Source organism: Rhagoletis pomonella, unplaced genomic scaffold, assembly GCF_013731165.1.
Source record: "Rhagoletis pomonella isolate Grant_MI unplaced genomic scaffold, Rhpom_1.0 Rhpom_scaffold_00012, whole genome shotgun sequence".
In the NCBI taxonomy this organism is placed as follows: Eukaryota; Metazoa; Arthropoda; class Insecta; order Diptera; family Tephritidae; genus Rhagoletis; species Rhagoletis pomonella.
The window spans coordinates 3,906,940-3,915,718 of NW_023458566.1; the positions used below are offsets into that span (position 1 = coordinate 3,906,940).

Here is an 8,779-nt window from a genome sequence, read left to right on the forward strand (position 1 = left end):
CAAATACTAATGCATGAAAATCCTAACCTCAAAAAAATCACCCGTTAGTTCCAACAATCATTCCAGATAAGAAGAGATCTTTGTGGCCGCCAGCCACTTAATCGCATAGCTAGCTTTTCTGGGTAGTTTACTAGGTGGGGGGTAATTGGCTAATTATCCTCCATATATAAATTTCTGCCTTAGGTATATATACTAAATTTATAACCATCCTTACCTAAAAATGTGCTTCAAGCTGGTTTTGTCCGCTACGGCTGTTCCTACTGGGCATACTAACAACGAGCAATGCGTATGCGCAGTAATAAGGGTTGAATTGTGAATACACCAAAATTCTATGACAGAAAGCATAGAAAGGACAGTCCACAAAAGAAAGTCGAGTGGGGCTTATACATATGCATACTTATATACTATACTTATTATATGCAACCACTGTCTATGTTAAATTTTCGTGTAGTCTACAAATATCTATCGTCCCTTTTATTGTTGAGCCTTTCATGCCTTTTTAACACCACTCATGTGTGATAATGCCAACAACATCATGAATATTGCGTTAATTGCAAATCATCGTAAGCGCTCGAGGGCAAAAAATAGAAATAAAGAATGAAAGAAAGCAGCTCACAGCCACATAACAGAAATGAGGAGAAGAGTGTATAGCACTTTATAAATCTTAAACGTCTTTTTTTTCAAGATTGCAGTATTTAATTTTGATGTGAATTACATACATACAAAGTTTTGGTAATCCACAATTTTAAGGATTGCCTATAATAGAAATAGAATAACCAAAAGAAATGCAAATGTTAGAAATTTTTGTATTTTGTGCTAGTTAAGTGACATGCAGATTGTTCAAGTCACGTGTCTGTTAATGTTTTTTTTTTTATTAAAATGACATCATAATTATTTCAGAAGTATTCATTTGCTTTGAATTATATTTTTAGATTATATGTACTAGCAACTACCCGGCGTGATTCGCCGCGCCTTAAGAGTATTTCTGTGTTGTTGCTTCCTCCCAAAACTCCTGTGGCCCCATTCATAGAAAATAAAATAGATATATAGAGCTTGGCAAATAACGTCAACATGGGGTGATCAGCAAAAGTTTATTTCTTACTTTTTATCTTTTTTGCTTTCGATTGATTATACTTAATATGAGCAATTAGCCCCTTCGAGTTGTAAACTCCTTTTTCCAATTGACATAAACAGCGGTTAAGGCTTGGTGGAAATGAAGTATTATAAAGTGAGATTAAAAAAAACAAGTTTTATTTGTAAAGCATTCAAAGCATTTTATTTTAAGTGGGTGTAAGTTAATATTGTTTTGAAGGAATTTAGAAGGGAGGCAGATAATCGACTTTCTCCTAAAAATTAAATTTACTATCCAAGTCGAGTCTACATATCGCACACTTTCTTCAAATGTGTATTAATTCAATATTTGTCGTTTTTGATAAATATATTTCAGGACCATATACTTATGGTCCATAAAAAGTTGAAGTAATTCTTTTTTTGTAATTTGAAAAATTTTTTCCATTTAATAATACTTTTCAATATTAAATTAATGCTGGATTTCCACTAGGCATTAAATGACAAAAATTTTAGTCGTAAAGTTGGGCATAAAAAAAATTCGTGTCAATACGTTAGAAAAATAGTAATTAAATTCATTTCCATATGGCATTTTCTAAATTTCTTCAAATTTTTTGTAATTTCAATGCGTAGTGGAAATTCGGCATAAGAGTTTTGGATGAAGTGACAATGTGAACAACGCAAAAATACTTGTACCTAATCGACATTTTCGAATAGATCGGTCCATCTATCAGAAAAATATCATATACATACATGTGTTAATACAGGAAATACGCTATATACGTACCAATTCAAGCAAATCGGACCATAAGTCAAATTTTTTTCGAATAGATTGGTCCTTGTTCAATCTTTCAATTTTTCTACAATTCTTAAATATTGACAGGTGGCAACCCTCCTAAAAATTTTTCCTTATCAATTTAATTGAATTAAATTTTTCAAACAGATGGCAATCCGCTCAAAAATATTTTCAACAGTAAACTTTTTGTTGTTCGTTAGTTTGATACTCATGGTGTAATATTTAATTTATCTTATCAATTAAATTAAGTTATAATTCCGAATAGGTGGCACCTCCAGTCAAAAATATTGTCGGCTCAAAGCAAAAAAGGTTTAATTCTTTTGACAGCCATGTAGCAATATTTGCTTTATCTTATAAATTCCTTTCAACTGAAGTTTTCAAACAAGTGGCAACTCCCTATTTTTTTTTTTGTTTCTAAACTATCCGGGTAATATATTGAACAATTGAAAAAACAAATATTCAAATAAGTGGTGCCGTTTTCGAGTTTAAGCGAGACTACCGACAGCAATTCATTTTTATATAGAAGTTTATTTAAAAAAATAATAATAGCTGGCAGCTTTCATGCAACATCCTGATAGAAATAGGGATGACCGATACCTCTTACATGGAGAAGTTTCGCATAAAAACTCTTTGCCCTTCCGAAGATGTGTAACATTTTAGTGAAATAAAGTCATTGGGCATCTTGGAGTTAGAAACGGTGGTAATTTTGATATTACTGGCGCTCCTTTGTTAGAAAGACCCACCGACGCTGATGGCAAAAAATAAATGCTCTGATTAAGCGAAACACAGGTTACACGGCTCATTCGATTGCAGAAATATAGAAAATCAGTCAGGAAAAGTTCCCCTTCCACTTACAAGTGCTATTGGGACCGGGCAACCAATAATTTTACCTCTTGAGTATAGCCTGTGGATTCTTGCTTGTAGAACCGTCGAGAATAACCGTTGCAGTGGTCCTTAGCGCCCCCCTTGAGACATTTTGTCACGAGATGCTGAAATTTTGGTATTAGGCCTAGGTATGAAGCCTTTTCTGTTACATTCTACCACACCAAAGTACCACTCAAAGTAGGCTTGGTCTGATCTTTATCAGAGCATAAATATTTGTAGAATAGAAAAAATATCTTAATTTTTAGATAGTTATATCCCTACAGATCATTAAACTAACCAAATATTATGGAAAATCCGGTCATCGGCTCCAGCGAGGCTGTGCCATAAGCTAACAAGTTGTCGAAGAAATTATGCAGAAATCTTAGGGCACATTACTTGGACTTTCGGACAATCGCAAAAGGATTCTCACTGGTTACTAACCCATACTTGGTTAGGTTTCATGTTCGGTTTGGAGAATATCAGAAAGTACTTTATTCTTTGTTTATCAAACAATGACCACAGGGAGCGCGATGCTTTGCGCATATGTTAGTAGCTAGCCTAGTTGTAGCTTAGTAAAAAAGGCGTGGAAAGGGTCTTAAAAGAACATTTCTTGAAACTAAGTAACTATGTGACGCCAGCTACACGGTTGCCCTTCATCATTATTACTAACTCTTTCATATGCCACAAACTTTAACCGAAATTACAAACAAATAAATAATAACATACGTGTGTATATAATTCGCAGAATTTCCTCGACAATAATTGCACTTTATTTGCCTTACATGTGCTAATGCAACATTTCCTGTAATTTCAAAAACTAAAAAAAAAATACAAATCTAATTTTTTTCTTCTAATAACATCAAAGCGAACATTAAAATGTCAACGTTTTCTCAAGCTTGCAACACTTTTGCAACGGAAAATAATTTTGCAATAGAAATTCATGCGCTAATATTTTAATTACCCACGTCAGGCTATAACGTCGCCGTCAACAGCAAAGTGAGCCAAAAGTAAAAGCACACTCTTGCGGTAGCTGAAGTATTTACATATATATGCATTTACATGCATGCATATGTATATATATATGTATAAGCAAATAAGAAAGTAAATAGAAAGTCATAAATTCTAAAAAATTTTGCATGCCTCGAAAAGCAGTCAGTCAAAAAAGAAACATTTGCGGTTGCCCTTTTACGGTTCAAAGGCGCTTTGTGTGGCGCTTTAGTGCTTTGGTACTAAATACCAAGCTTTTGAGTTGGTTTGTGTTAATTTACTTTAGTTGTAGTTACTTTGCTGCACTAACGGTGTTTCAAAGTGGCAAAGGCCAAAAACTATTTTGGCCAGTATACGGAATACAAACTTACTTAGCGTAAACCATAGTAGGACACTTTGCTTAATTTCAAAGACCGCAGCTTGTGGATGGGCACGAGGGTAGGTGCCTTCATAGCAGCGGTAAAAATGTTAATTTAATAAAAAAGCGGAAGTAATTAGTTACTTTAGTTTTGCTTTGATGTGCAAAAGAAATTCATTTATTTCATATAATCAGTGGCGGATTTGAACATTTGTCACCCCTAGGTAATTCAGAATATGGCGTCCTTTTTCCGATAAGAAAAATGTTTTGAGGTAAAACTACCAGTTTTGGAACGATTAGTAGTAAACAGTAATATTCAAATTTATGTTATTTACTATACTTTTATTACAATTTAAGATAAAAAAATTGTATTTGCCTTGAGTAAAGGCAAACTTTTTCCACTTGATAAGTTATAATCTCAAAAATACTAAATTCGTATTTTTAAATATTATCATTTAAATAATATCAAACATACCTAACATTGTTGTCCTATTTTCTGATTGCGTAATTGAATCTCAAATTTATATTTTAAAATGTGCAAACACAAATTCTCTTTCAGTGCAGCTAACTTCAAAAAAAAAACATTTTTTTTCAACTCAAAATTTGCCGCCCTATGCACCTACCTATGTTGTCTTTACGGTAAATCCGCCACTGCATATAATGCATGTAAGTATATATGTATGTGAGCAGAAGGCATGTCCCTCCGAACTCTAAAGGGTGAAAACGTTTGAATAATTCTTTCCTCATTTTTATTTGCTTAATTTATTTTGTAAGCAATTTTCAAGACAACAAGGCCGTATGCATAAAAATTAAGCAATTGCTTTTTCTCAAAATTTCATACCTCTCACTTAAATTTATTTGAACAAATCGAGTAAAAGGTTTGAAATTTTAAGAAAAAACAAGTGGTTGATATTTTATTCACAAGGGTCAATGTGCTGGCTTCCAACATAAGATAGCATCCAATTTTATTATTTTGACATTGGATTCAAATACAGTCTAATAAAAATGATCTTTTCATAGTTTTTTTTTTGTTCACGTAATATGAATAAAAATTGAACTTCAGAACGTGTGGGATCGGGATGGAATATTTAATACCGCACCCAAATCTACTACATACCCCCTTAAGTGTGACAAAAAATTATCCGATTACAAAATAACTCGACTGCCATATACACAGAAGGTCCTAAACTAGATCTTAGGGTGAGGATCCGGATACTTTGGAGGGATCTCCCAATAAATGTTTGTTTTGGGCTGTCAAATAATTGCAACGTTTTACTACCGGAACTAGCAGCTATAAAAGAGGCTTACTCATCGACTCTTTTCTTAACATGCCTTCGGCAAAAATCGACTCTGTGGCAAACAGTTATTAGGCCACTAGACTGCCGCGAAATCCTGTCGATTGAAGCGATGTAATGCACACAAGTCCTTAACAACGTACCTACTGAATTTGCCACCCACATAGTGTAGGTATTTCATGATCGACAGAGCCCTCTTGTCATAATTTGGCCCAGTTTCGATAAGAAAAGGTCTGGCTCACATATTCGCCTACAACGTTCACTACCACTGGAAGTGGCCTAAATTATAACAGCAAAGGCCTGCCGGCCAGTGACTTTTGTCACAACTACCATAATGAGAGAGAAATTGAAAGCATAGAGCACTATTTTAGTAACTACCTTATACCAAGAATGATAGAATACAAGATTGCGCCGATCAGAGAGGATTTTTGAGAATAACTTTTGTGTGACGTCACACTGGTGCAATTGCGAGAGAGAAATGCCAAAACGTGAGCAAGAATGGAAGAAGAAGAAAAAATGTTGCAAGGAAAACGTAAACAAGTTGCACCAGTGTGACGTCACGCAAACAACGATTCTGTCAAATTCGTTAAGAGAGGAATAGCGGTCCGAGATCGGCGCAACCTTTGTATTCTCTCAATCGTGACCTTATACTATCTCGGCAGAGAAGACGCTCATTCGGCCATTAGTTCTCTTACTGTCTGATGGACCTAAGCATGGAAGGCACTCATAAATTCTCGTGATTTATTTACGCACATAACCAAGTGGTGCCGTTTCAATTTTTAAAATGGTACCATGGCGGGTTCACTGGCCCTGAGTGATTTTTGCACCATTGCTGGATGCAGGTAGTCAGTTAAAATTAACCTAACCTGTGGTTCTGATAACAAATGGTTTTTCGTACAATAGGGAAGAATTATTCCAAATTCTAGAGCCTTTTTTATGCGTGCGATAAGTTATAATAAAAGCGTTACTTAGAAAAGAGTCAGCTAAATATATTTCTTTCAACACAAGATTTGGTAACTATGTAACATAGTATATAGTTGTAGTAACTCAGCTCGTTTCTCAGTGTACTAGAGTTTTCTCAAAATGTCGGTAACTGCAATGAATCCAAGATATCCTTAACAAATGTGCGATTACGAATTTTAAATTAAAAAAATATGTATAAAAATTGTGCTGGAAATATCATCGAGTCAATGCGCTCGCGAGCAGTGGAACCACATTTCCCGGCGAAGAAGTAGTCGGATTTCAGCGAGACCGAAATAATAACTGATTCGATGAGGAGTGTCAAGAAAACACAGAGAAAAATATGTCGCCTACAGGGCCACGCTGCGACTGGGCGAAATGCTAGCCATGTGGGACTGTTATAGGGAACTGAAGAGGAAGCGAGGCGTATTTGCCGCAATAAGAAGAGACTGGTCGAAATACGTGAGTGCGAAGGCCAGCATAGCCAACAGAAAAACGGCCGAAAATTTTATCAGCGATTTATGCGAATTACAGAAGGTTTCACGACCAGAGCGAACTCCTGTATGAACAATGGCGACCGAGTGACCGATGTCCAGAACGTATTAAAATTACGTAGGGAACACTTTTCCACCCTATTGAATGGCAGCAGCACTGAAATTAGTAGAGAAAATGAACTCGAGCCCTGAGCCGATGACGATGGAGTCGGTGTCTCACCTATGGCTATGGTGAGGTACAAAATAACAAAGCTACTGGAGCTGACGGCCTGCCAGCTGAGCTATTCAAGTACGGCGGCGAGGAGCTGATGAGGTGCATGCATCAGCTCGTATGCAGAATATGGTCAGATGAACACATGCCCGACGACTAGAATTTAAGTGTGCTCTGCCCAATCCACAAGAAAGGCGACCCCGCCATACGCGCCTACTACCGCGGGATCAGCCTTCTAAGCATAGGTTACAAGGCCTTATCGAGTGTATTGTGTATAAGACTGAAGCCCACCGTCAACGAACTGATTAGGCCTTATCAATGTGGCTTTAGACCTGGCAAATCCACCATAGATCCCAATACGCCAAATCTTGGAAAAGACCCGCAAGAATAGGATCGACACACACCACCTATTTGTCGATTTCAAAGCCGCCTTCGACAGCACGAAGAGAAGTTGCCTTATTGCTGCGATGTCTGAATTTGGTATTCCCGAGAAGCTAATACAGCTGTGTGAAATGACGTTTAGTAATACCAGAACTGGGAAGGACCTCTCCGTGACGTTTGACACCAAACGAGAATTCAGACTAAGTGACCCCCTTCCGTGTGATTTCTTTAATCTGAAGTTGGAGAAGATAATAACAGCCACAGAATTGAACCGCTTAGGAACAATTTACTACAAAAGCGTACACTTGCTGGCGTATGCCGATGACATCGCCACTATCGGTAAAAGTAAGGGCTACTTCTGCTCTGCCTTCGCGGAATCAGATGGAGAAGCAAAGCGAATGGGTTTGGTGGTGAACAAGGACGAAACGAAGTCTCTCCTGTTATCACATAAACAGTGAGAGCATAAGCTTCTTGAAACCCACGGTTACAGCACCAATAAAGAAGAAGAAGACAATGTGCTTGCTATAAATATGTATGTACATAATTATTCTATCCATTCTATTGGTTTCGTCCTTATGAGTAACAATTCATTATTTTCTAAGGCATATTATACTTAAAAGCTCTCCTATGGAAACAAGATTTGTGATTCTTTTTTCATTAAAATCGTCATATGTATGTATGTTATGTATCTTCATCATGTTTTTAGATTTCGAAAAAAAAAAAATCTAAGCTAATGCATGCATAAAACTCATCATCATCGTAGATACACAAGTTTGGCGGTTTCCTGAGATTTAACCAATGCTCTCCTACACTTAGTGTTATGTAAAATAGCGATTAAATACATAAAATAAGTAAAGGATATCCGAAATCCCTGTAAAAATAAGCAAATTACCTTAAAAACATTTGTTGGTGGAAACGGAAACGACTTATGGTCAGTTGGCATGTCAAAGGCAATTGTCGGAAAAAGTAGGCGAAAAATGCTAATTCAACGGTTACGCTTGTCGTCGTTGTGGTGCCACTCTTTAGAATGGTGGTAATACATATTGTAAGTAAGACAAAGGATACGCTAAAGTCAGCCCTTAAGCAAATTTTAGGCAGTTATTAAGCAAAGGTATTTTGTCAAGTTAAAATTAAGGAAAAGTGCAAGAGAAATAGAAGATGTAATTTTTTTTAAGAGTTAAATACAAAAAAAAAATAAATAAAATATCCTTGTAGCCCATTCAGTTTTAGTATAATAACCTGCGTGTTTGAAGTAGCTACGTAGATTCTATGTCGAGTTTCCACTAGGCAGTATAATGCCAAAAAAAAATATGCCTGTAAAAAAATGCCATGTGGAAACTGACATAATGGCCATGTGGTTTTTTT

The 8,779-nt window shown here is 36.1% G+C and overlaps 1 protein-coding gene across 2 annotated transcripts in view; it reads left to right on the top strand.

Moving 5' to 3' along the window:
* The window catches only part of LOC118747701 (DNA-binding protein D-ETS-3), an 83,657-nt gene that overhangs the window by 59,360 nt on the left and 15,518 nt on the right, over positions 1 to 8,779 (top strand). The gene's annotated exons all lie outside the window — the stretch shown is intronic.